Below are 23,290 nucleotides of genomic sequence, written 5' to 3' on the forward strand. Positions count from 1 at the left end.
ATTATAAACAAAAGAAGGACAGGCTGTGTTGGATACATATATCTGGAGTATGTATGGGGGAGACGGCTGGAGACTGAGTTCATTCTGGTGGACAATTGAAGGCGGTCTTCTTTGGAACTATGTCCTTTACTTGTGGGATCCACACTAACTCCAGGTGGTTAGTACCAGAACTGAACTGCTGTCCACCAGTGAATGTCAAGATAATATCCTTTTTACTAATAATACTTAACTTGAATCCAAACACAAAACAATCAGACAAAACAAATTAAGGGATGTGCTGCAAAATAACTGGCTTAGGCTCTTCAGAAGTGGCAATGTCAAGAAAGACACACACACGCGCACACACACACACATGCACAAACATACATACACATACATGTGAACACACACATAAATACAAAGACTGGGGAAATGTTCTAGATTCAAGGATACTAAGGAAACATAACAACTAAGTGAGATGTGATCTTTAGATCCTGAACTGTAACAGCAAACAAAAACCAAGAGCTTGAGGGCTTTGAAGAAGAATGTCCTTGTTTTTCGGAGATACACGAGAAGGAATTAACAGTAACTTGTCATCATGATGCAACTTAATCTCAAATGCTTCAGCCAAAACAAACTAGGATGCACTGAGAGAGGGAGAGATGGAGAGAGAGGGAGACAGAGAGATGGAGAGAGAGGGTGACGGAGAAATGGAGGAGAATGCTAACAAATAGCAAATCTAGGTGAATGGTTGGTCACTGCCTGTTCTTTTGAAATTTTTAAAAATACAAAGTTGGCCGGGTGCAGTGACTCATGCCTGTAATCCCAGCACTTTGGGAGGCCGAGGTGGGTGGATCATGAGGTCAGGAGTTTGAGACCAGCCTGGCCAACATGGTGAAACCCCGTCCCTACTAAAAATACAAAAATTAGCTAGTTAGTAGTTGTGGGCACCTATAATCCTAGCTACTCGGGAGGCTGAGTCAAGAGAATCACTTGAGCCTGGGAGGCAGAGGTTGCTGTGAGCTGAGATAGCACCACTGCACTACCGGCTGGGTGACAGAGTGAGACCCTGTCTCAAAAAAAAACAAAAAATAAAATAAAATAAAGAAAATAAAAAGTTGGGGGCAAATTACTTCATTGAGTGGCCTGCCTCAACACAATCCTGCATCAAAAGGCTACATTGAGCGCAATGTTGGGAATGTACTTAACACTGCTCAAATGTACACTTAGAAATGGCTAAAATGGTAATTTTTATGTTATTATTATTATTATTTGAGACAGGCTCTCACTCTGTTGCCCAGAATGGAGTGCAGTAGCCCAATCAGAGCTCACTGCAGCCTCGACCTCCCAGGCTCAAGCAATCCTCCCACTTCAGCTTCCAGGTTAGTTGGGACTACAGGTGCATGCCACTATAGCCAGCTAATTTTTTTTTTGTAGAAACAAGGGGTCACCATATGGCCCAGGCTGGTCTCATGGGCTCAAGAGATTCTCCTGCCTCGGTCTCCTAAAGTTCTGGGTTTACAGGCATGAGTCTCCATGCCCTACCAAATTTTATGTTTATTTGATCACAAGTTTTTTTAAGGCTGTGTCAGAATGTCTGCATTCAATCTTATTCTCTTCCCACAGGAGGAGCAGTGATGCGAGGCCCAAACAGTGAAGTCTTATTGGACAGGCATAGAGAAGGCCAAAAGCTGAAGCCTGAAAGGGACACGAGCCACATCAGGCACAGCTGTGAAGCCACAAAGGTTTACGGCAGCCGACTGGCTGGATCAGGACCCTGCTTTTCTAGATCATTCCAGCCGGCCACAGTGCAAGCTGCTTTGGCGTGGTGTCCATCTCCTCAATGGCCTAGTGTGTGGACCTTCCTCTCCGCTCTGGTGGGCACCTGGCCAGGAAAAGTTTTCTGGTGCCAGTTCTAACACAGGGGACCCAGGTGTCTGGGACATTTTTATTTTGTCTCGGTTTTGAATGGAAAAGCGAGTGAAAGAACAATGTGGGCCCAAATCCAGATAGATCATGCTGCTGGCCTGGCAGCTCCTGGAGGAGCCTCCTGAGGCTCCAGTCCAGAGATGACTTCTGCAGGGAACAGGCCTGGCAGGGGCTTCTGTTAGCCCAGCCCCATGGTCAACTAGAAAGTGGGAGGTGGCAAGAAATACCGTCACCAAAGGTTGCTCTTTTTGCCTTTCCTTGCCTGCTGGGGTTCTTTGTAACTATCCAAGTTGCACATTTTCTGTTTAGCATACTCCACATCAATAATGGACCCATTTTAGGAAAGGTAGAATTTTTACACATTTGTTTTTAGTCCCATATTTGTCAATCTAAAGCTTGTGTTCCCTTCCCTGTCCTCTCCTTTTCTCTACTCTCTTCTCTCTCTCCCCTCTACTTCTCCTCTCACCTCCTGCCTCTCTCTTTCTCTTCTTTCTATTGCAGTAAAATATACATAATTTACCATTTTAACTATTTTTAAGTATAAAATTCAGTGGTAATAAGTACCCCTTTCTTTTTAGTTTAAACTAGTTTTTTTCTTGTTTGTTTTTTTGTTTGTTTTCTGAGACAGAGTTGTGCTCTGTCACCCAGGCTGGAGTGCAGTGCCGCAATCTTGGCTCACTGCAACCTCCACTTCCTGGGTTCAAACAATTCTCCTGCCTCAGCCTCCCAAGCAGCTAGAACTACAGGCGCCTGCGACCATGCCTGACTAATTTTTGTATTTTTAGTAGAGACGGGGTTTCATCACGTGGCCAGGCTGGTCTCCAACTCCTGACCTCCTGATCCACCCGCTTCGGCCTCCCAAAGTGCTGGGATTCCAGATGTGAGCTCCCGCACATGGCCTAATTTAAACTAGTTTTTAAAATTATTGTTACAAAAAGAATTTCATGAACATGTAAACACTAAGGAAGGAGCCAAATGAAAGAAAGAAAAGATTCTCAGAGTTACCCTATCCTCCCACAAGATATATTCCTTGTGAAACCTACATGGAACATTTTAATGGACTATCCATTGGTAACACAAATGGATTCACAAATCTATTCACTCTCTGCTTAAGGGTTAGAGGACTCAGTCCTCAGTGCAGTGGTTACTTTTCCTACCTGGAGGTGCAGGTCAGGTTTCCTTACATACCCATGCACATGTGTGCCTGTGAGCACACACACATACACACACACACAAACACACACACACAAACACACACACACACACAAACACACACACACACGCCTGTTTTTTAAATAACTGATTACATGTACATATACATACATATCTTACATTCCTATAATAAGAGTGACATTCATACTGCTCCATATCTTGACTTTTTTTCACTTACAGTACATCTGCCCCATAACCATCCCAACCCACAGACACATTACCCTCATCCCCTCCTTTAAGGTTTTAGTTCAACACTGTTTCCTACCTGCGAATGCTTCAACATCTCTCTCCTCCCAGGTGATTCTACGAAGCCATCAGGATCTACCTGATATTCTGTATTCTCCAAGCATTTAGTGCTTCTATATGCCAATTTACAGATAACGATACAGGAACCATCACAGCTCAGTGGAAAGGACGGCGAACTCTTGATTAAGTCATCCAGGGATCTCCTCCTCAGCTCGACCTCTAACTAGCTGTGCAAGGGGCTTATGGAGGTCCGCTTGGACATTTTTCTAAATTCCTCTGGATCTACTTTCTTAAATAAAACTTTTTAAATAAAAAGGAATAATTATCGGCCAGGCGCGGTGGCTCAAGCCTGTAATCCCAGCACTTTGGGAGGCCGAGACGGGTGAATCACGAGGTCAGGAGACTGAGACCATCCTGGCTAACACGGTGAAACTCCGTTTCTACTAAAAAATACAAAAAACTAGCCGTGCGAGGTGGCGGGGGACTGTAGTCCCAGCTACTGGGGAGGCTGAGGCAGGAGAATGGCCTAAACTCGGGAGGCGGAGCTTGCAGTGAGAGGATATCCGGCCACCGCACTCCAGCCTGGGCGACAGAGTGAGACTCCATCTCAAAAAAAAAAGAAAAAAAGGAATAATTATCTTGAATACGATGTTGTTTTTATACACGTTATACATGTGTGTTAAGTATTTGTGTTAGTCATGGTTCTTCAGAGAAACAGAACCAACAGGATGTGTGTGTGTGTGTGTGTCTATACACTGTGTATACTGTGTGTGTGTGCATGTGTGGGTGTGGGTGTGTGTGGAGGGGGGGTGCGTATACAGTTAGCCCTCTGTGGGTCCACATCCAACTGCAGATTGAAAATATTTGGGGGGAAAAAAGAGTGGATAATTGCATCTTTATCTAACATATATAGACTTTTTTTCTGGTCATTATTCCCTAAACAATATAGAATAACAACTATTTACATAGCATTTACATTGTCTTAGGTGTCAATCGAGAAAAATGACAAGACAAGTCTCAATCATTTTAAGAGGTTTATTTGCCAAAGTTAAGGACGTGCATCCATGACACAGCCTCAGGAGGTCCTGACAGCATGTGCCCAAGGTGGTCAGGGCACAGTTTGGTTTTACACATTTTAGGGAGACATGAGACATCAATCAATGTATGTAAGAAGTATATTGGTTCTGTCCAGAAAGGCGGGGACAACTCAAAGCAGAGAGGGGGCTTCCGGGTCATAGGTAGCTGAGAGACAAATGGTTGCAGTCTTTGAGCTTCTGATAAGCCTTTCCAAAGGAGGCAATCAGAATATGCATCTATTTCTGTGAGCAGAGGGATGGCTTTGAATAGAATGAGAGGCAGGTTTGTCCTGAGCAGTTCCCAGCTTGACTTTTCCCTTAGCTCAGTAATCTGGGGGCCAAAAGATTTTCCTTTCACACAGGAATTAGAAGTAATCCAGAGATGATTTAGAGTATACAGGAGGGTGTGCATAGGTTACTTGCAAATACTACAACATTTTATACAAGGGACTTGAATTTTGGTATTTTCAAGGGGTCCTGGAACCAGTCCTCCACAGTTACTGAAGGATGACTGTATGTGTATGTGTATGTGTATGTGTATGTATATATATGTAAAGAGAGACAGAGAGAGAGAGATTGATTTTAGGAAGTTAACTCACGAGATTGTGAAAGCTCACGAGTCTAACATTCACTGGGTAGACTAGCAGGCTGCAGTCCCAGGCAAGAGCTGCAGTTTGAGTCTAAAGACCACCTGCTGGTGGAATTCCTTCTTTTTCTGGAGAAGACAGTCTTCTTCATTATTAAGGCTTTCAACTGACTGGATGAGGTCCACCCATATGATGGAGTAATATAATCTGCTTTACTCAAAGGCTACTGATATAAATGTTAACCTCATCTAGAAAAAATCCCTTCGCAGAAACATCTAGAATAATGCTTGACTAAATATCTGAGTACCATGGCCTAGCCAAGTTGACATATAAAATCAATCATCATAGAGCTATTTAAATTTTAAAATACCAGACGACACAAAAAAAGAAGTTTTATCCTCCTCCACCCCAAATCCAAATAGCTAGGAGCAAGCAATCTCAACATTTAGTAACATTTAGTCACTTTTCTCAGAATTTCTGTGGCTAGCCAGCTAGACAAACAGAGAAAGATAAGAGAAAAGAAAGATACAATAAAAATGCTATTTTTAAGATTAAAGATTATAATTTAATATTTTTAAAAGGGAAAAAAGTAAAGTATACCTTCAAATGAATGTTTCTTTACAATAAAGTATGCATTCCTAAGAGATCCTTCTAGGGCTCAGTGAAAACATTATGTAAAACCATTAAGAAGTTGGTCATTTAGGGCTTTCTTTTTTTTTTCTTACATTTGTTTTAATTCTGGACAGAATCAATTTACTTCCTATTATGAAATATAAAAAATTAGTACAGCACATGACCTCCTGACTTCCTCCCTCTCTCCACTTTCCAAAATTTGTTATTTGTATTGTTATAAGTTTTACATGGTTAAGGTTTAAAAAGCTTATGTGCCGACTATAATTTCTGCCATGTTTCTTTTTAATTTTATATGTAAATGTAGTCAGTGCTCATTACCATTTCTTTTGCCAAGTCTTCTGCATTTCTGGTCTCTCAGTTTTGATTCTTCTCTTGAGTAGCTAGATTTTGTCAAAAAATCTTTATGTTTTTCCCCCAAATCATTTTTTTTTTTTTTTAATGAAAGGTTCAGGAGTGTGGTATATATGGTGACTAACCATGCTTGTTTATCTGGAACTGTCAGGTTTTACACTGAAAGTCCCGTATTCTGAGCAGTCCCTCAGTCTCGGGCAAACTGCACATGGTGGTCTTTGTAGCTGTATCCCTCACATTCCTCTTTCACCTGTAAAACAGCCCCTTCCCTGAGAATGCAGGAAACTGCAGAGGCTGGAGAGATGTGGGAACTGTGTGTAGGAGAAGGGGCTGTTCAGATGAAGGGAGATGAAGGGATTTGTGTTGGGGAAGAGGGCACATTCCAGGCAGAAGTAGGGACACATTTACTGCTGAGTTGAAAGAGAACACATTCTTATGTGCAAGGAGTAATGGAAAATTGAAGTGGCTGGAGCATAAGGTACATGAAACAGCATGTAAGAGACGCCACTAGGCCGGGGACAGTGGCTCACACTGTAATCTCAGCACTTTGGTAGGCCAAAGCAGGTGAATCACTTGAGGTCAGGAGTTTGAGACTAGCCTGGCCAACATGCCAAAATCCCGTCTCTGCTGAAAATACAAAAATTAGCCAGGCGTGGTGGCATATACCTGTAGTCCCAGCTACTCAGGAGTCTGAGGCAAGAGAGTCATTTGAATCTGGGAGGCAGAGGTTGCAATGAGCCAAGATTTCACCATGGCACTTCCACCTGGGTGGCAGAATGAGACTCCATCTCAAAAAAAATTAAAAAAAAAAGAGAGAGAGAAATGCCACTGAACAGATAAGTTAGGACCAAATGGGAAGGACCTTTGCTTTGGCTGGAATGACTGCCACCCTGTCCTTAATTAACACTTTTACCCTAAAAAAGGGATGTTGAAGAGTTTAAAAGTTATTGGGAGACTCATATATACTCAAATCAAAATGTTCATATATGCTACTGAAGACTGTATCTTAAAACAAGAAAAGAAAATGCTCATATAGCACCTTATATCTTATGTCAGTTATTTGTTTCTTTCAGAATCATACTTGATATTTCCAGCTGATTGTGAGAATATTCTTCTACTTTGGGTTTTCTTTTTTGAAAAAAATTTATTTATTTTTTTGTAGAGAGAGTTTTGCTGTTTTGCCCAGGATGGTCTCAAATTACGGAGCTCAAGCGATCCTCTTGCCTCAGCCTCCCAAAGTGCTGGAGACAGGGTCTCACTCTGTGAGAGCACGCTGGAATGCAGTGGTGAGATTATGGCTCACTGTGGCCTAGAATTCCCGGGCTCAAGTGATCCTACTGCTTCAGCCTCCTAGTAGCAGGGACTACAGGCCACCATGCCTGGCTAATTTTTAAATTTTTTGTAGAGATGGGTTTTTACCATGTTGTCCAGACTGGTCTCAAACTCCTGGGCTCAAATGATCCTCCTGCCTCAGCCTCCCAAAGTGCTGGGATTACAAGAGTGAGCCACCGCACCTGGTCAATTTTCCTTTCTTTTGTTTTTGAGACAGAGTCTCACTCTGTCACCCAGGCCGGAGTGCAGTGGCACGTTCACAACTCACTGCGGTCTCATACTCCTGGGATCAAGCCATCCTCCTACCTCAACCTCCCAAGTAGCTGGGACTACAGGCCACCATGCCTGGCTAATTTCTAAAGTTTTTGTAGAAGGCCAGGCATGGTGGCTTATGCCTGTAATCCTAGCACTTTGGGAACCCAGGGTGAGGGGATTGCCTGAACTCAGGACTTGGAGACAAGGTTTCACCATGTTGCCAATGCTGGTCTTGAACTCTAGGGCTCAAGCGATCCTCCTGCCTCGGTCTCTCAAAGTGCTGGCATTACAGGGTGAGCCACCGCACCCACCCTTGATTTTCTTTTAAAGCCAGAAAAGCGAACAGCCTGGTTGAGAATTGGGGGCCAGTTAATGTTCCTTTCTCCTAAAGAAACTAAACCAGTCCAGCAACCTCTTTCCAGCATGTTAGCAATGTGGACAGAGGAGAGGACAAATATAGAAATCTAATGAAATAGTTCTTTTCTGAAAACATCGTTGTTTTCATTTTGTTTTACTTTTAATCTGAGAGCAAACTTTCTGGCAGTGCCCTCCCACCAAGGAGTAAATAGTTGAGGGGCTGCTGAAGGGCGGTTGGCAGGAAGGCTGATTATGTTGACTCAGTTGACTGTGGTGTTTTCGGAATAGTAGGGCCCACAGAACTGCTCTCCCTGATTCTAGAACCCACACAAACAACCTGGGTTTGGGATTTAGTAAAAACAACAGAAGGTTTTCAGGGTTCATGTACCCATAGAAAACTGTAGCTTCCTACTTTTAAAAAAAATCGGTGTTGAGTATATAGTTGGTATATTTTTTCTCAAAATAGCAAATCCATTTGAGAAACCAACAATTTAATAATTTAATGTTTTTTTTAAAAATTGAAATATCTGGCAAATGATTAAACATGGCCAACTTACAGGCAACTTTTCAATCTTAGTGAAAGGGCTGATGTGGATAGAAATCAACAAAATTGTCAGGAGGGGCCACAAGTGAGGGAAGAGGGAAGAAGCTACTGGAAAAAAGAATGAAAGGAAAGCAGTTACCAGGGACAACGTCTCCATTAGTCACAGTAGGCAGAGTGCCTGGGACCAACAATACTTTCAGAGGCCTACAGAAAGTGATTTCATTTTTATTTCTGTTAAAATCAGAAGGAAAAACATGAATATATTAGAATGAACCCAGCCTGGATTATATTTGTGTTTACACTAATGCAGTTGTGAAACGCCATTTTTATTGTTTTTTCTTAAGGAGGAAGGAGCCCACAGAGGCAATGTGGTTGGGGCCTAAGAAAGTCCTCATGTGGCCCTGGCAGTTACTAAATAGGATGGCTCAAAAGCCTAAAAAAATACAGCCCTGTGGTTAATGAAATGTCTTCAGTGACGTTAACATTGATAGCATCCACATTTCCCTAGCTGAGTGGGCCCCCTCTACAGACTACAGGATCTCAGCCCACCTTTTAAAGCTTCCCCAGCCATAACTAGAGACCCCTTCTAAGTGCTCGGTACCAAGGCCAATCAGATTTTCCTTTTTTTTTTTTTGAGATAAGAGTCTCACTCTGTCACCCAGGCTGGAGTGCAGTAGGGCCCTCTTGGTTCACTGCAAGCTCCGCCTCCTGGGCTCAAGCAGTCCTCCTGCCTCAGTCCCCCTAGCTCTGTACCCTTTTAGGTGATCCAATCACACACTGCATGAAATGCTTACAAGTAGCACACAATAGCACTTCAGAAGCAAGAGTCCCTTCCAACTGGCATCATTCAGAAATCCTCCTATACCAACAGCTGCTTGTAGGACAACTCAGGGATCAAGTCAGATTTTAGGTCTCCCTTAATTCTTACACCCCCGCCCATACAAGAGTTAGGAGTCCCTTTAAGGTATTTTTAGCCAGTCCTCATATTTTGAATACCTTTAGCATCACAAATGAGAGCTCATTTCTAAGAATCAAGCTAAATAACTGCTTCCTAACAAAAGTTACTAGTTTCTCCAATGAAATCCCTTTTCTGACATTCAGTATGTTTAATAGCAAAGTGTTAGTTTGATGAAGCCATCTCTGGGATGGAACCTTTTCTGATTTAATGCGAACTGATCATGCCTTAATTATGCATTATAAATTACCTGAAGGTTTGGGCTTCATCTAAATAACAGATATCGGCCAGGTGTGGTGGCCCACACCTGTAATCCCAGCACTTCAGGAGGCCGAGGTAGGTGGATCACCCGAGGTCAGGAGTTCGAGACCAGCATCGCCAACATAATGAAACCCCATACAGATACAAGATATCACGATGAATATGCTGAGATCTTTTAAAGTAAGTGACAGTCACTGTAAGACAGTGGAATCTGCATGGTCCCAGTGCTATGGGGGCCAAGCGAGATCTGTACCTGCAGTTCAGTCACCGCTTAAAATTCCCGGGGTACCATGCAGGTGCTAAGGTAACATCTGGAGCTGAAGGCCAGCAGAGGACTAAGAGATCCGGAAGCAACGTGACTCCCTTTTCACTCTCAGTTATTGGCAGGAATTAAGAGCCAAGTAAGGGGGAAAGGAGACTAGAAAGAGAAATCTCGGAAGAAGGGCTACTGAGAATGGAGTAGCCACTTAACCGTGAAGAATTTTCTTTAATCAATTTTTTTGAACTTGAACTACTAACAAAATTAAAAAAAATTATTTACAGAATTAACCAAATCTTTCAGATAGAAAGGGGTGATGGTTAATACTGAGTGTCAACTTGATTGGATTGAACGGTGCAAAGTATTGCTCCTGGGTGCGTCTGTGAGGGTGTTGGCAAAGGAGATTCACATGTGAGTCAGTGGACAGGGAGAGGCAGACCCACACTCCATCTGGGTGGGTACCATCTGATCAGCTGCCAGCGTGGCTAGAATGAAGCAGGCAGGAGAAGATGGAAGACGAGACTTGCTGAGTCTTCTGGACTCCATCTTTCTCCTGTGCTGGATGCTTCCTGCCCTTGAACATCAGACTCCAAGTTCTTCAGCTTTTGGACTTTTGGACTTACGCCATTAGTTTGCCAGGGCCTCTCGGGCTTTTGGCCACAGACTGAAGGCTGAACTGTCACAGGCTTCCTTACTTTTGAGGTTTTGGAACTCGGACTGGCTTCCTCGCTCCTCAGCTTGCAGACAGCCTGTTGTAGGACTTCACCTTGTGATCGTGTGTCAATTCTCCTAATAAGCTTCCCTTCATATATACATCTATCCTATTAGTTCTGTCCCTCTAGAGAACCCTGACTAATACAAAAGGGAAGTCACGGTCTTCTACATTAAGTCTGAGTTATTTCAAAATAAAGTTATATTTTCGTACCCCTGAATTTTGTGGACTGATGTGACTATGCAATTATTTCTGTTACAAAGTGATTGAATATTTAAGCATATAGGATCTGTGCAGGCTCAAACGCCCTGAAAGTCAGACTCATGCACGAGGAATGAGTTCATCTATCATGTCTGACACCAGAGTCCCACCAGCAACTTAGGAGGAGACTCCGCCTTTGAATGTGAAGCTGAGACTGTAGCTGCAGAGAGAAATCTGGCTAAGGAGCCAGATTTATTTATGGAGTGACCTGGCCCTGAAAGCATGAACACAGGAGCATCTCAAGGCAAATATTACATGAAAAGAGAAACAGGTAGCAGTGCTTGAATCGGAAACCCCCTTCAGAAATTTGTTTCTTATACTTTCTGTACTTATTTAGTTTCCATCGTCTCTTGTGATGTTTGGCACAGTGTTTGTAAAAATTCCAGCTGTGCTAAGGGACATCAAGAAAAGCAATTGTGTTTCTGCCTGCTTGAGAGACCCAGAGGGAAATTTTGCTCTGTAGGTACCAGTTTGTTGATGGCTATGAGAATGAGGAGAGCGATTCCACAGGCAGGGAGTAGAACTCGGGGACACAGATGGGTCCTTATCTGTCAAATTCTTCCTCATGGAGTTGATTTTGCTCCCGTTTAAAATTGCATAAGAAATTGTTATTCATGGTAGAAACATTTGAAACTCAAATGAAATGTTAAAAAAAAGGAAAGAATCCCTTGCAACCTCCTTACCCAGTGGTAACAATTGTTACCATTTTAAAGTACACCTTTACAGATCTGTTTTTATACATTTGCATATGTGTAAATATTTCAAAACCAGAATCCCACTGTATATATTCCTTTGCAATGTGTTCTTATTTAACTCATTGTATTGTGAACTTTTCATGTCAATAAACATTTGTCTATTCCGGTGTTTCTCAAACTTGAGGATGCATCAGAATCACTTAAAAAGCTTGATAAAGGCCCAGCGCAGTGGCTCACGCCTGTAATCCCAGCACTTTGGGAGGCTGAGGTGGGTAAATCACTTGAGGCCAGGAGTTGGATACCCGCCTGGCCAACATAGCAAAACTCCATCTTTACTAAAAATTCAAAAATTAGTGGGTGTGGTGCCGTGCACCTTAATCCCAGCTACTCGGGAGGCTGAGGCTTGAGAATCCTTTGAACCCTGGAGGTGGAGGTTGCAGTGAGCTGAGATCATACCACTGAACTCCAGCCTGGACCACAGAGTGAGACTCTGTTTCAAAAAAAGAAAGAAAAAAAAACCTCTTGATAAAGCACAGGTTGCTGTTCTCCACCCACCACCAAGTCTCTACTTTAGTAGTTCTAAGTTAGGGTCTGAAAATTGCATTTCAGACAAGGTTTTTTCTTTTTTTTCTTTTTTGTTGTTTCTTGAAACAGGGTCTTGTTCTGTCACCCAGGCTGGAGTGCAGTGGTGTGATCATGACTCACTGCAGACTCGACCTCCTGGGCTCAAGTTACCCTCTCATTTCAGCCTTCTGAGTAGCTGGGAATGCAGGTGTGTGCCACCACGCCTGGCTAATTTTGTTTATTTTTTGTAGAGACAAGGTCTCATTATGTTGCTTAGGCTTGTCTTGAACTCTTGGACCCAAGCCATCTTCCCCCCTTGGCCTACCAAAGTGCTAGGATTACAGGTGTGAGTAAGCCATCACCCCCAGCCAAACAAGGTAATGTTGTTGCTACTGGTCGGGGAGCACACTTGGAGAAGCTAGGGTCATCTGTTAATAGATCATTAGGTAATATAACTTGTGGGTTTTCTATTGGTTTTTGGAGACAGTAAATGGAGATTTTGTAACAAGGGCTTGATACACAGTGATAGAGTAATAATAAAATTACAATTTATCATTTCTTTCATGGTAACAATTTGAGGACTGAATAAAAGCTTTTGGGACTAAAATTAGATATTCAATAAATAAGAAGTAAATAGGCCCCAGGCATAGCACTGAAAGCGCTGTCTAGTGTTCGTAAGTGCAGGAAGGCTGTGATATGCCTTACAGAGAGAAAATGTGTGTTAGATAAGCTTTGTTCAGGCATGACTTACAGTTCAATGTGAATGAGTCAACAATCGTGTACACCTAAAAAGGAAGGTGACATTTCCCAGTTGGGTGTGACGCTGTTCCAGAAAGCACTAAAGTAACATCTACAGTTGCATGTTAGATCTACAAGTAAGAGGGAAGAGTGGCTAAATGGGTGTATTCATGAGATGATGACAGATTAAAAAAAAAAAAAAAAGCACAGTGGACAGCATTGCTGTGAGGCTGAAAGCCAAAGAAATTTATGGAAAAATGTTAAACCTTTTGTGGCTAGTGCTGGCTGGCCCACACATTTCGAAAGGCGACGAAGCATGGAAAAATGTTAAACCTGTGGGAGGGGTAGGTTCTGCAGGTCAGAATGCTGCGGAACACATTTTTAAATGTTTGCTCAGTGTTCTACGGGAAAAGGGTTACGTGGAAGAGACGACTTTCAACCCTGGTGAGACTGGCTTGTTTTACAAGGAAGTTGGAAAATGAACCTATAGAATGCAAATGGCATTTCAATTGACAAAAATGTAGTGACCAGAGGTTCTCAGGAGCCTCACCTTATATTTCTCCTTGCAGCAATAGTCCAACATTCACTAATTTAGTGTTTGCTATGAGTTTACAGAACATAACTACCATGGATAATAAGAAGTGATCATACCTGGTTGGCTGCGCGGTGGCACATGCCTGTAATCTCAGCACTTTGGGAGGCCGAGGTGGGAGGATTGCTTGAGCCCAGGAGTTCGAGGCCAGTCTGGAAAACATAGTGAGAACCCATCTCAATTAAATATATGTGTACATATATGTATCTTTTTATAAAAAGAATTAATCATACCTGCTTCACCCTCATAGATTTTAAAACATAAGGTAGAGCCCAGACATCTATGTTTTTATCAACCCTTTTATTTGATTTTGAAGCAGTCTAGTATTTGAAAATTATTTTTAATATACTGTATCTTGTTTCCTTATATTTCCAAAAGCCTGTCATATTGTCATAGGTATCACTGACCTTTTTTTTTTTTTCTGAGATGGAGTCTCACTCTGTCACCCAGGCTAGAGTGCAGTGGCATGATTTCGGCTCACTGCAACCTCCACCTCCCAGGTTCAAGTGATTTTCCTGCCTCAGCTTCCTGAGTAGCTGGGATTACAGGTGTGCACCACCACACCAGGCTAATTTTTGTATTTTTAGTAGAGATGGGGTTTCACCACATTGGTCAGGCTGGTATCGAACTCCTGACCTCATGATCTGCCTGCTTCAGCCTCCCAAAGTGCTGGGATTACAGGTGTGAGCCAGCACGCCTGGCCAATATTACTGCTTTTTTTTTTCCTGGGTTAATGGAATCTAATGGGGGACTCCTTGGCCTGCCTCACACAAGGATTGTTTTTAACCTCCTGTGATTGACTAGAAAGGAAGTAGGCTGGGTGACATTTTTTTCTTTTTAACACTGGTTGATTCCTAAGAGAAATCACATTTGCTTTTTGAGACATCCTGCATTCACCCATCCATCTTTTCACTCATCAGATTTAAGTCCCATATGAGCAGCAATCATGAATATTTGGTTCACCCAGGTAAAGCTGTACCTAGTCAGTACTTTTCACATAGTAAACACTCTGCCCCATATAAGACAGGCACTGCGATGGAAATGAAATTATTCCTATAAATCAGGAGTTCTCAAGCAGGGATGATTTTACCCTCCGAGAGACATTTCACAATGTCTGGAGACATCTTTATCACAATGATAGTGCCTCAGGGTGGGGCTGGGGTTGCCACTGGCATCTAACGGGTGGAGGCCAGGGATGCTGCCAAACATTCATAATGCACAGGACAGCCTCCACTCCCACAATGAAGAATTTTCTAGCCCAAAATGTCAATAGTTCCCAGGTGGAGGGAAAAGTTCTTAAATGGCTGTAACAATTATAGTAGGCAATTTTTCATCCTCTGCCATTGCACTCCAGGCAGATTCAACTGTTAAGTGACACAGCAGTACTGAATCACGTCTCTCCCCACAGCCCGCCTACCACGCTAAGTTATGAGGAAAGATTCCTGGGGAAGGCTTTCCTCTCTCCTGTGCCACTGGTTTGTTGTTCTCCTAAGTCAGAAATGCGTACATTCTTTTCCCTATTTTCACTCTCCATCCCTATTTCCTTGTTTGCAGTTCATGCAAAGTGGAGTCCAGCTTCCTAGGAAACAGGTGTACCCTGACCTCCTTCATGCTGATTCTAGAAATGGCTTGGGAAAGAATGCAGCTGGAGACCCACAAAAGTGCACTGTCTCTGACTCCTCGTTCTTTCTTCTCTTCTCCTGGTGAACAGAAGTAACTTCGACCTTCCTGAGCCCCCAGCTCTGTAACCACACATGAGGGATCAGTTCCCCCACCCGGTTATTTCAGTCACATGCTTAGGCAGTGAGGAAAGGACATCAGATTCCTTAAAGATCAAATTTCCTGAACAGAAATATTTGTGGACAGGAAAAAAACCTGACAGGACACTTTAATTCAGGTGCAGCGTTTAGTTTTCAGTAAGGTTTTATTTCACAGGGAGAATAAAGACAAGCTGAATTCAGCCAAATTATAAAAGGTTATCAGTAAGTCTGTATTTTTCCCCCTCGACTGTTATGATTTCTATTTGAGGAAAAAAAATCTGAAATTATTTTTTCCCTTAAGAGTGGTTAATCAAAACTAAGCAAATTAATTGACTTTATCGATTTATTAGGTTGGTGCAAAAGTAATTGCGGGTTTTGCCATTAAAAGTTGCAACAACAGCCGGGCGCGGTGGGTCACGCCTGTAATCCCAGCACTTTGAGAGGCCAAGGTGGGCAGATCACCTGAGGTAAGAAGTTAAAGACCAGTCTGGGCAACACAGTGAAACCCCATCTCTACTAAAGACACAAAAATTACCCAGGTATTGTGGCACATGCCTGCAGTCCCAGCTACTAGGGAGGCTGAGGTAGGAAAACCACTTGAACCAAGGAGACAGGGGTTGCAGTGAACTGAGATGGCGCCACTGCACTCCAGCCTGGGTGACAGAGCAAGACTCCATCTCAATAAATAAATAAAAGTAGGGAGGTAATACTGGGGACAGGAAGGGTAGAGGATATATGGGATATGAAAATTCTCTGTACTTTTCACTTAATTTTGCTGTGAACTTAAAACTGTTCTAAAGAATAAAGTTGATTTTTTAAAAAAAATCACACATATGTGCACAAGTAAGTTCAATGGCCTGTTTTAGATGACAGTGATTAATTCTGTCTAGGATACTATGGAAGCCAAAGAGAAGAGTGGACATTTATGCAAGGCCGTGGGGGACAGAGATGGTCAGAAAAGATCTGCTAGGCCAGGCACAGTGGCTCACACCTGTAATCCCAGCACTGTGGGAGGCCGAGGCGGGCAGATCACTTGAGGTCAGGAGTTCGAGACCAGCCTGGCCAACATGGTGAAATCCCCGTCTCTACTGAAAATACAAAAATTAGCCAGGCGCGATGGTGGGTGCCTGTAATCCCAGCTACTCAGGAGGCTGAGGGAGGAGACTCTCTTGAACTCGGGAGGTGGAGGTTGCAGTGAGCCGAGATTGCACCACTGCATTCCAGCCTGGGCGACAGAGAGAGACTGTCTCAAAAACACACACACAAACAAAAAACCCTCATGGAGGTGGTGATATCTGAGCTGAATGTTGAAAGGTGAGGGTATTCTAGTCTGAAAGCCTGAAGAAATACGTTCTAGCAGACTGCAGTGTGAATTAAGACCTTTCCTGATGGAAGTGCTTAAAAAAATCACTCTCTCTTAAACAATAAAATGTATTGGATTATATAAATGAAAAGGCTTGGGCTCAGCTTGCTCCGGGGCTTGCAGGACAGCCCCATGACATAGTTTGTATCTTCCCATTTCTCCTCAGTGTTGGTTAATTCTCCTGCTTCCTATAAGATGAGTGCAACAATCCCAGCACCTTCTTAGTCTCAGTTCACATTAAGTGAGGATAATGCAAACAGGCTGGAAGTGAGGGAAGAGACTGTTTCCCCAGGCTACTGTTTTTATTAGATGGATGATGAGTAGATACCAGGAGTAAAAACCCCAAATGAGCGCTATTCATGAAGACGTGAAACAGCATCATGTGTGGTGCAGGAATGGGTAGAGCATCCTATACAATGAAGAAGACTGGAGGGGTGGGACTGAGGCCAGATCATGGAGGGTTCTGTGTAGTATTTGAAGAAATCAAGATTTTTATGTTTTAGGCAACAGGAAATCTTTGCAAAAGTTTATGCAAGAGTGTTCAACTATCAAATTTTCATTTCTGATACAAATCTGACTGTGGAAGGTGTTGTGTGACTTGGCCAAATAACTTGACCTCTCTAAGCTGCTTCAGTGTTTACATTTGTATAATGTGGACAATAATAGTGCCAATACCATAGGATTATGGCGAACTTTAATGTGATAGTATTTGTAAAATGCTTAGGACCGTGCTTGGCATCTAATGAGAACTAAATATTTGCTGCTACTAATATTGTAACTATTGTTATTATTGTTGCTGCTGCTATCAGAGTGGAAGAGTTTGAGACAGGAGGCATGGAGGTGACAGGCAAAACCATCTACACTCACACAGTTTACTGTCTTCATCAGCAGAACTTTCCTTTTCCAGAAACTCTCACCCTGGAAGGTAAAACTTGCAAATAACTTCCATTTTTTTTTACTCCAGGAACATCTTCAGAGTTACATCAATAAAAAGCAGTTTATACTCCAAGACTGTTTGAACTCTTTTCCTCAAAACCCTCATTTTGCTGTGTCTTCTAATCTTAAACTATTTAATCATGATTATTTGCCAAGACCCCACATTGTCAGACTCACCTTAATCAGCATCCGAAACCTCCTAAACAGTGCGATCAGGTCGTCCTCTCACCGAAATGTTACCAAGACTCTAAAGACGGAGCTCTCTGTTACTTCAGCGGCAACAGACTCTGCTTTGTCTTATGACCAGATTGTTTTGGTGATATTTTCAGGAAGCCGGCATTCAAGAGCAGGCAGCTCAGAAACTGGCAATGGTCCAGGTGAAAGACGGTAAGAGATGAACAGGGCTCGATGACAAGACAGGAGCATGTGAATGGAGTCACTGTGAAGGAGAGAGGTCTTAGTAACTGGGTGTGAGGAGGAGACAGGAACATTCAAGGACACTGCTCAGTTTGGCACCTTCAGTACCTGGATAGACTGTAGAAGGATTTTCCAAAGTAGAAGCTGCAAAGTTTGTTAGGTATAATTCAGGATATATATTGACATGTGATAACGGGAACCAGCTTTTTTAAACTTATGCTGATTTCTAACCATCCACCAAGACCGCTTCAGAGGTAGATGACCTGGCTGCAAATAGTTTGGGTTAGGCTTCTCAGGTTCCATAAGAGGATGTCTTCCAATGCCCTGCTCAGTTATAATTCTCTTCTTAATCAGAAACTTCACCTATTGCTGCCCAATACTCTAAGTGTATCACCTGTATGTGGCTAAGCCTATTTGTGACTCCCCTGTTCTTTCTCTTTGCCTGTGTAGGCACATTTCTGAATTGCTAATGCCCATAAAACATAAATTCCATTTTAAAGCACTGATGTAGATTATACTGGATATTTAGGGGGAAGATAAAGATGAGATGACCAACTTATTCTGGTTTTAGCATCCCAAATCCAGCATCCCAGAAACCTCACAGTCTAGGGCAAACTGAGGTGACTGATCACCTAAGATAAAGAAGGTTAAAACCATCCTTCAAATCTCCTTTCATTGGGAAGTTTATAGCAATAAATATTGACCGAGCAACAAATATCGAGGCCAAGCATGGTGGCTTATGCCTGTAATCCCAGCACTTTGAGAGGCTGAGATGGGAGGATTGCTTGAGCCCAGGAGTTTGAGACAAACCTGGGCAACATAGGGAGACCTCATCTCTACAAAAGCTAAGAAATAAGGTGGGCATGGTGGCATGTGCCTGTGGTACCAGTTACCTGGGAGGCTAAGGTGGAAGGATTGCTTGAGCTTAGGAGGTCGACACTGCAGTGAGCCATGATCACACCTTGCCCTTCTGCCTGGGCAACAGAGCAAGACCCTGTCTTTCTTTTCCCTTCCCTCCCCTCCCCTCCCCTTTTCTTTTCTTATCCTCCCTCCCTTCCTCCCTTCCTCCCTTCCTTCCTTCCTTCCTTCCTTCCTTCCTTCCTTCCTTCCTTCCTTCCTTCCTTCCTCTTTCTTTTCTTCTTCTTTCTTTCTTTCCCTGTCTTTTCTTTCCCTCTCTCTCTCTCTTTTTTTTTCTTTCTCTTTTTTTGACGGAGTCTCGTTCTGTCACCCAGGCTGGAGTGCAGTGGTGTGATCTCGGCTCACTGCAAGCTCTGCCTCCTGGGTTCACACCATTCTCCTGCCTCAGCCTCCCGAGTAGCTGGGACTACAGGTGCCCGCCACCACGCCTGGCTAATTTTTTGTATTTTTAGTAGAGATGGCGTTTCACCATGTTAGTCAGGATGGTCCTGATCTCCTGACCTCGTGATCCGCCTGCCTCGGCCTCCCAAAGTGCTGGGATTACAGGCGTGAGCCACCGTGCCCGGCCAAGACCCTGTCTTAAAAACAAACAAACAAAAAAATCAAACAACTTACATTAAGAAAAATGAAACATCTCAAATAAATAACCTAACTTTATACATCAAGGAGCTAGAGGAAGAACAGGCTAAGCCTCAAGTTAGCAAAAGAAGAAAATAACAAAGATTACAGCAGGAAAATAAATAAAATAGAGAAAATAGAGACTGTTATAGAAAAACAATAGAAAAGATCAATGAGACTAAGAGTTGGTTTTCTGAAAAGAGAAACAAAGCTGACAAACCCTTGGCTGGACTAATCTAGGGAAAAAGAGAATTCGGGTAAAATTTTAAATGAAAGAAGAGACATTACAACTCATACCACAGAAATTCAAAGGATCATAAGAGACAGCTATGAATAACTGTATGTCAATAAGTTAGATAACTTATAAGAAATGAACAAATTACTAGAAACATACAACCTACCAAGATTAAACTATGAAGAATAGAACATCTCAACAGACCAATAAAGAATAAGGAGACTGAATCAGTAATCGAAAATCTCTCAAGAAAGAAAAGCCAAGGACCAGAGAGCTTCACAAATATTTAAAGAAGAAGTAATATCGATTTGTCCCAAACTCTTTCAAAACAATTGAAAAGGCAACACTTCTAAAACGAATTTTATGAGAATAGCATTACCCAGATACTGAAGCCAGACAAGGACACTACAAAACAAGAAAACGATAGGTCAACATCACCGATGAACATAATGTAAAAATCCTCAACAAAATACTAGTAAACCAAATTCAACAGCACATTAAAAGGATTGTACGTCATGATCAAGAGTGATTTATCACAAGGATGTAAGGATAGTTCAGGGTACACAAATCAATAAATGTGATATACCATATTAACAGAATGAAGGATGAAAATGATAACCCCAATAGATGCAGAAAGAACATCTGAAAAAATTAAATATTGTTTTGTGATTTAAAAAAATTCTCAATGAATTAGGTATAGAGGGAATGTACCTCAAAATACAAAATAAGGCAGAAAATAACAAAGATTATAGCAGGAAAATAAATAAAATAGAGAAAATAGAGACTGTTATAGAAAAACAATAGAAAAGATCAATGAGACTAAGAGTTGGTTTTCTGAAAAGAGAAACAAAGTTGACAAAGTTGACAAATGATTCAAAGGATCATAAGAGACAACTATATGAATAATTGTATGCCAATAAATTAGATAACTTAAAAGAAATGAACAAATTACTAGAAACATACAACCTACCAAGATTAAATTATGAAGAATAGAAAATCTCAACAGACCAATAAAGAATAAGGAGACTGAATCAGTAATCGAAAATCTCTCAAGAAAGAATAATAATAAAGGCCGCATATGATAAGCCCACAGCTAACATCACACTCAATGGTGCAAAGCTGAAAGTTTTTCTTCTAAGATTAGGAACAAGACAAGAATTTCCACTCTCACTACTTCTATTCAACATACTACCAGAAGTCCTGGCAAGAGCAATTAAGCAAGAAAAAGAAATAAAATGCATCCAATTCAAAAAGAAAGAAGTAAAATTGTTTCTGTTTGCAGATGACATGATCCTGTATATAGAAAACCCTAATGACTCCACCAAAAAGCTGTTAGAACTAGCCAATAAATTTAGTAAAGTAGCAGGATACAAAAGTATTAAAATGCCCATACTACCCAAAGCAATTTGTAGATTCAATGCAATTCCTATCAATCAAAATTCCAAAGACATTTTTTACAGAAATAGAAAAAGCAATCCTAAAATTCATATGCAACCACAAAAGATTCTGAATAGCCAAATTAATCTTGAGGACAAACAAAGTTGTAGGCACCACACCCCCCGCCAACTACCTGATTTCAAGGTTTATTATAAAGTTATAGTTATCAAAACAGCACAGTACTGGCGTAAAAACAGATACATAGAGCAATGGAACAGGATAGAGAACCCAAAAACAAATCCGTGCATTTAAGGCCAACTCATTTTCAACCAAGGTATGAAGAACACACAATGGGGAAAGGTGAATATCTTCAATAAGTGGTACTGGGAAAACTGGATGTACAAATGCAGAAGATTAGATTGGGCCCTCATCTTATGCCATACACAAAAGTCAGTCAAAATGGACGAAAGGGCCAGGTGCAGTGGCTCACACCTGTAATCCCAGCACTTTGGGAGGCCAAGGTGGGCAGATCACTTGAGGTCAGGAGTTCAAGACCAGCCTTGCTGACATGGTGAAACCCTGTCTCTACTGAAAATACAAAAAGTAGCCAGGCGTACTGGCAGGCGCCTGTAATCTCAGCTACTTGGGAGGCTGAGGCAGCAGAATCACTTGAACCTGGGAGGCAGAGGTTGCAATGAGCCAAGATGGCACCACTGTACTCCAGCCTGAGCAACAGAGTGAGACTCTATCTCAAAACAAAAACAAAACAAAAAAAGGTGAAAGACAAACATCAAATCTGAAACCCAATAAATCCTAGAAGAAAACATAAGGGAAAATTTTCTCGATAGTGGTCTTGGCAAAGATTTTATGATTATGATCCCAAAAGCCCAGGTAACAAAAGCAAAAATAAACATGTGGGACTCCATCAAACTAAAAACTTTCTGCACAGCAAGGGAAACAGTCAACAAAAGTAAAATGTAATCTGCAGAATGGGAGAAAATATTTGCAAACCATATATCCAATAGAGGGTTAATATCCAAAATACACAAGGAATTCATACAACTCAATAGCAAAAACCCCCAAATAATCCAATTAAAAATGGACAAAGGACCTGAATAAACATTCTTCAAATAAGACATACAAATGGCTAAAAGATACATTTAAAAACTGCTTGTCAGGCACAGTGACTCATGCCTGTAATTCCAGGACTTTGGGAGGCCAAGAGGGACAGATCGCTTGAGCCTAGGAGGTGGAGACTGCAGTGAGCTATGATCATGCCACCACTGCACTCCACCCTGGATGACAGAGTGAGAACCCTTTTCTAAAACAAACAAACAAACAACAAACACCTCAATATCAAGAAAATGCGGCTTAAAACCACAATGAGAAATCACCTCACGCTTGTTAGGATAGTTAGTATTAGTCAAACAATAACAAGCATTGGCAAGAATGTGGTGGGACTGGGAACACTGTTGGTGGGATTGTAAATTGGTACAGCCATTATGGAAAACAGTACAGAGCTTCCTCAAATAACTAAAAATAGAACTACCACATAATCTAGTGATCCCACTACTAGGCATATGTCCTAAGAAAATGAATCAGTAGGGCAGAGAAGGAGGCGCCATCATGGGAGTTGACATTCGCCACAACAAGGACCGAAAGGTTCGGCGCAAGGAGCCCAAGAGCCAGGATATCTACCTGAGGCTGTTGGTCAAGTTGTATAGGTTTCTGGCCAGAAGAACCAATTCCACATTCAACCAGGTTGTGCTGAAGAGGTTGTTTATGAGTCGCACCAACCGGCCACCTCTGTCCCTTTCCCGGATGATCCGGAAGATGAAGCTTCCTGGCCGGGAAAACAAAACGGCCGTGGTTGTGGGGACCATAACGGACGACGTGCGGGTTCAGGAGGTGCCCAAACTAAAGGTATGTGCACTGCGCGTAACCAGCCGGGCCCGCAGCCGCATCCTCAGGGCAGGAGGCAAGATCCTCACTTTCGACCAGCTGGCCCTGGACTCCCCCAAGGGCTGCGGCACTGTCCTGCTCTCCGGTCCTCGCAAGGGCCGAGAGGTGTACCGGCATTTTGGCAAGGCCCCAGGAACCCCGCACAGCCACACCAAACCCTACGTCC

At 42.3% G+C, this 23,290-nt stretch overlaps 1 pseudogene across 1 annotated transcript in view; it reads left to right on the top strand.

The window, feature by feature from the left end:
* The first annotated feature begins 22,769 nt into the window (after nucleotides 1-22,769).
* Nucleotides 22,770-23,290, top strand: part of LOC105515261 — a 3,896-nt pseudogene continuing 3,375 nt past the window's right edge. The window contains exon 1 of the transcript XR_001002289.1: nucleotides 22,770-23,286. The product of XR_001002289.1 is annotated as a 60S ribosomal protein L18 pseudogene (transcript). The remainder of the gene's footprint in view (nucleotides 23,287-23,290) is intronic.

The sequence above is a fragment of the Colobus angolensis genome, unplaced genomic scaffold (assembly GCF_000951035.1).
Source record: "Colobus angolensis palliatus isolate OR3802 unplaced genomic scaffold, Cang.pa_1.0 Scaffold257, whole genome shotgun sequence".
NCBI lineage: Eukaryota > Metazoa > Chordata > Mammalia > Primates > Cercopithecidae > Colobus > Colobus angolensis.